The sequence below is a fragment of the Talpa occidentalis genome, unplaced genomic scaffold (assembly GCF_014898055.3).
Source record: "Talpa occidentalis isolate TD23 unplaced genomic scaffold, MPIMG_talOcc4v2.1 talOcc4.15, whole genome shotgun sequence".
NCBI classification, from domain to species: Eukaryota; Metazoa; Chordata; class Mammalia; order Eulipotyphla; family Talpidae; genus Talpa; species Talpa occidentalis.
In genome coordinates, this window is record NW_023601543.1 from 21,350,565 (window position 1) to 21,358,248 (window position 7,684).

The 7,684-nt window shown below is 42.2% G+C and overlaps 1 long non-coding RNA gene across 2 annotated transcripts in view; it reads right to left on the bottom strand.

Moving 5' to 3' along the window:
- Positions 1-6,600, bottom strand: part of LOC129145860 (uncharacterized) — a 75,825-nt gene extending 69,225 nt beyond the window's left edge. For both annotated transcript variants that reach the window (XR_008551977.1, XR_008551978.1), the window contains exons 1-4: positions 6,480-6,600; positions 5,035-5,129; positions 2,961-3,043; positions 2,001-2,092 (exon numbers count right to left, since the gene is read on the bottom strand). This is a non-coding gene — a long non-coding RNA (uncharacterized LOC129145860). The remainder of the gene's footprint in view (positions 1-2,000; positions 2,093-2,960; positions 3,044-5,034; positions 5,130-6,479) is intronic.
- Positions 6,601-7,684: the final 1,084 nt, after the last annotated feature.

Consider the following 7,684-nt stretch of genomic DNA (forward strand, 5'->3'; position numbering starts at 1 on the left):
GCTCCTTCTAGGCTTCCTCAGCAGACAGAGCTAAGAAATAGATATGTGTGCACCAAAACTGTATCTATTTCTATCCCTTCCTCTGTGTGAGTGTGTGAGGCTGAGGGAGGGGCACATACAAAGCGATGCATTCACACCCATGCCCCTGGTCAGCACTGGTCCTGTATCTTTCCTTCCATGTGACTCCTTCCTCCAACAGAGTAAAATCTGGTTCTCATTTTTCACAACAAATTTACTTATTTTCTTAATGCTAGAGTATACATAAAGTAAATTCAGAATTGCAAACCCATACCCTGTGGAAAACAAACCTACTAACTAGACTATAGTATTTCTATACAGATTTTTCTTGTCTTATGCCTTAGAACCGTGGTTCTCAAAATATGGTTCCTGTACCAGCAGCATTAGCATCACCGGGGAACTTGGTAGAAATCCAAATTCTTGAGTTGCACCCCAGACCTACTGAATCAAATTCTGGAGGTGGGAACCAGCAACCAGAGTTCTAACAAACCCTCTAGGGGACGCTGATGCATACTGAAGTTTAGCAACCACTATTTTAGAGTATATTGTCAAAATGCTGTTTTCCAAAGTTACTTCTGTACTAGTCTGCTTGGGTTAACATAACTAAATACCACAGATAGGCAGGTTAAACAATAGGTATCTGTTTCTCCCATCTCTAGAGACTAGAAGTCCAAGATCAAGGTGTCAGCAGATTTACTTTCTCCTAAGGCCTGTCTCCTTGGTTTGCAGGTGGCCACCTTCTCACTTTGTCCTCACACAATCTTTTCTCTGTGCACACATATCTCTGGTCTCCCTTCCTTTTCCTAATGCACATTGGTCATACTGGATCAGGGCCTGATTCTTATGCCCTCATTTAACCTTAATTATGCCCTTAAAGTCCCTATTGCCAAATACAGTCGCATTGGGGATTAGGGCTTCAACATATGAATTTTGAGAAGACACAATTTGGCCTCTAAAATTTAGGTTACTTATTTTTCCTTACTCTTTTATTGTGGTTGTTATTCATTTGTAAGACAGTTAAATTCCTTTGTTTCTATTTATATTCTCTTTCTACTTTGGATCCCTCTCTTGTCCATATGACTTAAATTTCTTTTAGTAATGTAAAAACACTAACAAGATTCTAAAGATCAGAAGAATTATATACAAAAAATCAACTCAGAAGAGTCATTTTCCTGTCCCTTCTACCTCATTCCCATTCCCCTATTCTTTCCACGCAAGGAAAAAACTGATTACAAAACCTGCTCACAAGATTGCACCCTCCACTGGAGGGGTGAAGGAGCCTCATCATTACAAGCCCAGTACTGTGGCACCAGGTGAAATTAGACCTTATCAGTGGACACTGAACTTCTGCTTTGTAAACTTCTTTTCCAGAATCTGGTGTGAGAAATTGAGTGGGCAATGTAGGATTAAGTGCACTGCTGGTCTAAAAAGTGCAAGCAAAATAACCCCATGTTACTTTAGATACTACTAATGCAGGTTTTCACAACTCCCAAAACATTCCAAACAATTTCCTGTATGAATTCATTCATTCACCAAGTATTTACTGAATAGATGATACAATCAGTTAATCCTTACAACAACCCTATGAGGTAGCTACTATTACTACTCCCTCCCATTTCCTGATGATAAAACTGATGTTCAGAGTTGTGTAGCCAAGGATACAAACTAGCAAGGTACTAGGTGCTAAGCATTACGCCAGACTCAGGGGCTATGCCAGGGAATGAGTGAAGATGGTTCTAGTGGAGAGCCAGATAATGAACCAAGCTTACGGGACAGAGTGGTAAGTGTTGGGACAGAGTGGTAAGCGTTATGACAGAAGTCTGCTAAGGGTATCACAGGAGCACGAGCACTGGTCAGTAAAACCAGGTGAGGAGTCAGAAGAGGCTTCTGGGTGGAGAAAGCACTTGAACCAAATTTGAAGCATAAGTAGCCCTTGGTTAGATGAATGGGACACCAACTAGCTTGCACAGGCCATGATTTACCTTGATAGTTTTTCTATGTTTTTCCATTGGTCTGGCCTTTGCCTCGGCTTTGCAGGGTAAGAAATCCAATCTTCTAATTCACCTAAAGTCATCTGAAATAGGGAATACAGACACATGTTAATAAAACTCAGGAGAGAATGAAGTTTATAAACCAGAATGTCAATTGGTTAATTTAACTTGTAAAGTGGGCTTTCTCTCTCCACAGCCATACCTACAGACAGTTCTCTGGTGAGCCTAGAACACAGATCCACAAACTTTTTATTTAAAGGTCCAGATAGTAAATATTTTGGAGTCTGTGGGTCTTATGCAGTCTCTGTCACAACTACGTAGCCTGCCAGTGTAAACAATACATAAATAAATAAATATGGTTGTGTTCTAATAAGACCTTTTTTTAGGGCCTCCCCTGGTGGCACAGCAATTGAGCGCTGGGCTGTGAAGCTGCCTGCAGCCTCTGCAGCACTGGTTCATTCCCCGGCCGCCGGCAAGGGTCCCACATGCCGCGCAGACCTCTCCTGCCGCGCCCGCTGCTCCCCTCAGCAGTGTATTTCCTCAGTCTGCCTGTTCTGTTCCCTGCTCTGGCTCTGGTGAATTCTCTCACCCTCCCACACTTCTGACTGTACACAGTGCTTGTATAAATAACTAAATAAATCTTTCTAAAAAAATTTTAAAAAGACCTTTTTTTTTTTTACAAAAATAGATAGCAGGCCAGATTTGTCCCACAGTCCTTGGTGTGTGGACCCCTGGCCCTGAATGAGAATAAGAGTAGTTACATGATTCAAATGCTTAACCACACCAGGCTTTGATAGCCTGACGTGTCCATCGATGCAACAGAGAGAAACCTACCTCCAGCATCAGGTGAGGCATGTGATCTCCTGGACAGTGCTCAGGACTGCCAATGCTTGCCTCTCTAGCTTTCTTTACCCCATTCTAAAGCCTTGGGTATAAGAAAGCTCTACTTACCAGGGAAACTCTAAGGGAAATGCCAGCAGCATCAACTTATATTCTGCAGCCATTTCACAGAGACTAGGTGGTCCTCTTGTCACCTGCAGTGGGGAGGAGCACTCTGAATTCTTACATGTGATGCCCCAGGAAAAGTGACAGATTTGGCAATACTAATACTTACAACAGGCACTAGCATGTAAGCTCCATGAAAAGAGAAATTATTTTTTAAATTAGAATCTTTTATAAAAGTAGCATATGTTCATTGTAGAAAATTAGAAAACAAAAATAAGTAAATAGAATCATCATATTCACACCATCCAGAAATTACCACTGTTCACAGCTTAGTATATATCCTTTTGAATATTTTTCTGACTATATGTAATACATGTGTACAAAATAAGAGGATTACATCATACTATGCAACTGCCTTTTTTCAGTTAGTGACCTCTATTATTCTGTTAATAAGTTTTCATCTCATCTAATACCCATCCATATTCAAATTTTACTCAAAATGTCCTAAATAAAGCTGATCTGTTCAAACCCAAATCCTATCTTAGATCACACATTGTATCTTAATAATATAATGGAACAATATTCCTTTCAAGGATAGAAATTTTGCTCCTGTTCTATCTTCAATGCCTTTAGCAGTTCTTGGTACATAGTAGCAGTTCAATTAATATTTGCATAATTTATGAAAAACTTAGGAGATTGGAGGGTTTAACTCTGGAGTTTATCTCATCACCCCAGCACCCTTTATCCTCATTTTATAATGAAAATGAAGACCAGAAAAGAGAAGTTGCTTCCCAAGGTCACATAGCAAGTATGTGGCAATTACTTTCTGTTACTGTGTGTATTCTACTAAACCCGGAGTTGGCAAACTTTTTGTGTGAAGGTCAGATGCTTTATGAGCCAACAAGAAAAATCAAGAGTATTATGTAGGTATTTATATAATAAGAAAAATTTCCACAAAAATTTTAGAGATGAAATTCAAAATGTAAGAATTAGCTACAAGGTTTTGCAATACAGGTCTACTAATGAAAAAAAAAATGAAACAGAAGAATGACATTTTGTTTACATGGGGTTGAAAGTTAGTGTTCCCTACTATCAAACTGACTATAAAGGTTCATCTGAAAAAAGCACTCTTAGCTTGCAGGTGATAGTGTGCCAACCTCTGTTCTATACTACACTGCTTGTCTGTGATTTGACTTTTCCCTTGAATGTTTGAGTGAAAATAAGTCTTCTTAATTAATGGTTGCAATCAGGTGCTCCTTATTGAAGTTATGCGTCACTAAAGCACTAGTGAGGAAAAGAACTCCTTAGCCACTTCTTTAAACTGTGTATCTTGTCTTCAGTTATCCCAGTAACTGGTAGTAACACCTGTCTTCTTTGATTTAAATGCAAGAAGAGATGCTGCATTGTGAGTGACCTTCATAATTAACCATGTGTTAATATTTAATGGGGCTGACCAATTTAGACATCAGTGCAAGTGAGGATGGTGATTGGCCTACATCAGGGCTGATCGTTTTCGTTCTCAAATAAAAACATGCCGTGCTAATTAAAGATAGAGAGGTAAATATCTAAAGACTTATAAGATTAGAAAGTGATTTCTTTGGGGGGAGCAGGGAGTGGGGAGGAAATCTAGAGACTCCTTGTTTAAAATGGCAAACCTTGTAGAACTATTTGACTTTTTTAACTTATGTGTATGTATAATTTTGATAAAAATACAGGAAAGAGAAACAGAGTCACATTAAAATTCCTTTCAGAAATGGCTTCTTCAATTCTTTCCTCCATTTTCCCTCAAACCTAGGTTAGGTGTTCCCCTACTCCCCACAGCATCCCAAGCTCAACTCCATCAGAGCGCCAAACACACTGTACTGCAATTATCTGTCTCTGCCTGTCTCCCCAAAGGAATCGCGAACATCTTTCAAGGAGGGACCATGTATTATTCATTTCAGTTTCTAGATTTTGTAAGATTAAAAAGGATATTCACTAAAGTCAGTGGGAAAAAAATAAAGTGCAATGAAACTAGGTAAATACCACTAGGTCTAGGCATATTAACATCAATGAGATCCCAAACAAAAAGACAAAATACCTGTTGGTGAGGATGTGAAGAAATTGGAACCTTCAAACATTTACCAAGGAGAATATTAAATGGTGCAGCCACTTTGGATAAAACTTGGAACATTCCTGTAAAAAGTTAAGCATACAGTTACCATATGACCCAGAAATTTCATCCCTAGGCCAGAGAACAAGCGAACATGGTCCTTAGCCTCTCTAGCGGAGAGATGGAGATTGAATCCAAGCTCACGGGGCAGTGTTATGGTAGAGGTCAGCTAGGGGAGAACTGAGGCAGGGAGTGAAATTAAGAGAATTGAAAACGAATGTCCACACAAAGTTTAAGGTAGGGTTACTCAAAATAACCAAAAAGTGCAAACAACTCCCCTGTCCATCAACTGATAAATGGATAAACAAATGTGGTATATCCGTACCATGGAATACTATTAGGCCACAAAAAGGAAGTCCTGATACATGCTATAACATGGAAAAGAGCATGCTAGGTGAAAGAAGTCAAAAGACCACACACTGCATGATTCCATTCATATGAATTGCCCAGAAAGAGCAACTACATAGAGACAGAAAACAGATAGTGAAAAGTGGCTGTCAGGGCTTGAGATGGGAGAAGAGATTAACTGCCAACAGCTGGGTTTATGAGACTTATAGGGAGTGATGGAAATGTTCTAAAACTGGATTGTGGTGGTTGCACAACTCTGTAAATTTACTAAAAATAACTGTACACTTTAAATGAGTGGATTTTATGGTATGCAAATTGTAAGGTTATTCTAAAAACCCTCAATCTATTGCATTATTTAGTTTCTTAACTTTTTTTTTTTCCCCAGCAGGGCTTTCCCATTGCAAGACCTGCCAAGAATGGTGGTGAATAAAACTTCTGAGGTGAATAAAGCTTCTCAGGGCTCGAGGCTGTCGCAACAGAAACATCCAAGAAAGCGCCTCTCTCTGACACTGTCAGTTGTCTTGAGGTGTACAATGTGCTTCTGGCTGGGTGATTCCAATGTGTAATGTGGACACCCCCCCCCCCGGCCTGTCTGCCAAGTTGAGTGTGCCCAAGACTCCTACTCCAAGCAGCAAACCAGTCAGGTAATGACTTCATGCAACTCTTAGGTCCTGGTCACAACCAGATGAACTGTTCTATTTCGGCATATTCGTGAAAATGTTAATAGCGGTGGGGGGGGCGGGCAAAAGGGGTGCAACTTACTCTTCTGGCTTATTGAGTAAGGGAGTCCTGCCAGAACAGCAGAAAGATACAAACTCTACCCGCTGGGCCGGCTCCCATGGGGTATTCCTGGCCGGGGGGCACACCTCCGAAAAGATGGTGGGGAGGTGCAAGCGGATGGACAGCACCTCTCCAATCGGGGGACAGGCTGGGACCAAGTCCCTTCTTTGCATTGCACGAAGGGCGGGCATAAAAAAACTGCCACAAAATCGGGGTGAGGTGCCTCCTAGTGCCGGGAAACTCACGCGGCTGTTTGTCTGGGTGACCAGAAGGTTACGAGGCGAGTGCGCCCCGACTTCAGGCGCTCTCGCCGCTGCAGCCCCACCTTGTGGCCGGCGCAGAGCGAAAGAGGGTGGATGAAGGGAAGCCGCGGAAGCCGACCTGGGAGCCTCCCCGCGTGCCGCCTCCACCGCTCGCGCGCCGCTACCGCGGCACCGCCCCTGCCCGCACCGGCGAGGGGGTCGCGGCGCACCTCCCCCACTCCCGCAACCGGAAGCGGGCCCCGCAGGCGCGGAGGGCGCCAGCCAGCCGGAGCCTGCGCAGTCGGGTGGGCGGCTTCCGGCCGACGGGGTCGTCCAGGGCGAGGCCTCGGCCACCCCTTCGGAGATGGCTGCGCAGCCCGACCCCGGGTATCGCCGGGAGATCGAGCGGAGCCCACCTAGACCGAAACTGGAGTGTGTGGAGGCCTTCAGTTTCCACCCGCCCTCCCCTTCTCCCCAAAACACACAATGGTCAAATAATGTTGTGAACCAGAACCCCAGCATCCTTGTGCGAAAAAATCGGAATAGGACAGTTTTGTTAAAGGTGTTTTTTCTTGGTATTCCTGAAAAAAATGCATGTAAACTAATTTCCCTCCCTGAACCTCAGTTTTCTTCTCTATAAAGCAGAGGTAATAAGAGTGCCTACTTCACAAGGTGTTTGTGAGGATTAAATAAAATAATCCACCTAAAGGGTTTAGCAGACCGGTTATAGCTAGCTACATTTGTTCCTCAGGGTTTAGCAAACACCTAAACATCTTTCCTTGGAATTCAAGAAAATGAAAGGATTTTGACACCTCAAAATGTGAATAATGTGAATTTGATGCCTAATGTGAATAAGTCATAACAAATATGTAAATGAGAATTAAAGCAGTGTATCTTCATAGTCAGTCTGGGCACAGATACTACACTACACTACACTACACTACACTACACTACACTACACTACACTACACTACACTACTACATAGCTACATCAACATGACTTTGCTAGTCCACTGTCTTCATTGGCTTTACTTTAGTAGGACTGTCCTGGGTAGACAAATAGTTTCTTCATTACAGGAACTTCTTCCAAAGACCTATCAAATCTCCAAAGGAAAGCATCAACAGTTTGCACCCTAGAATTCTTTGAATCCTTGTCCTAAAAATTATCCTTTTGCAACTTTAACCCATCCTAGATTATTGGTATCTTG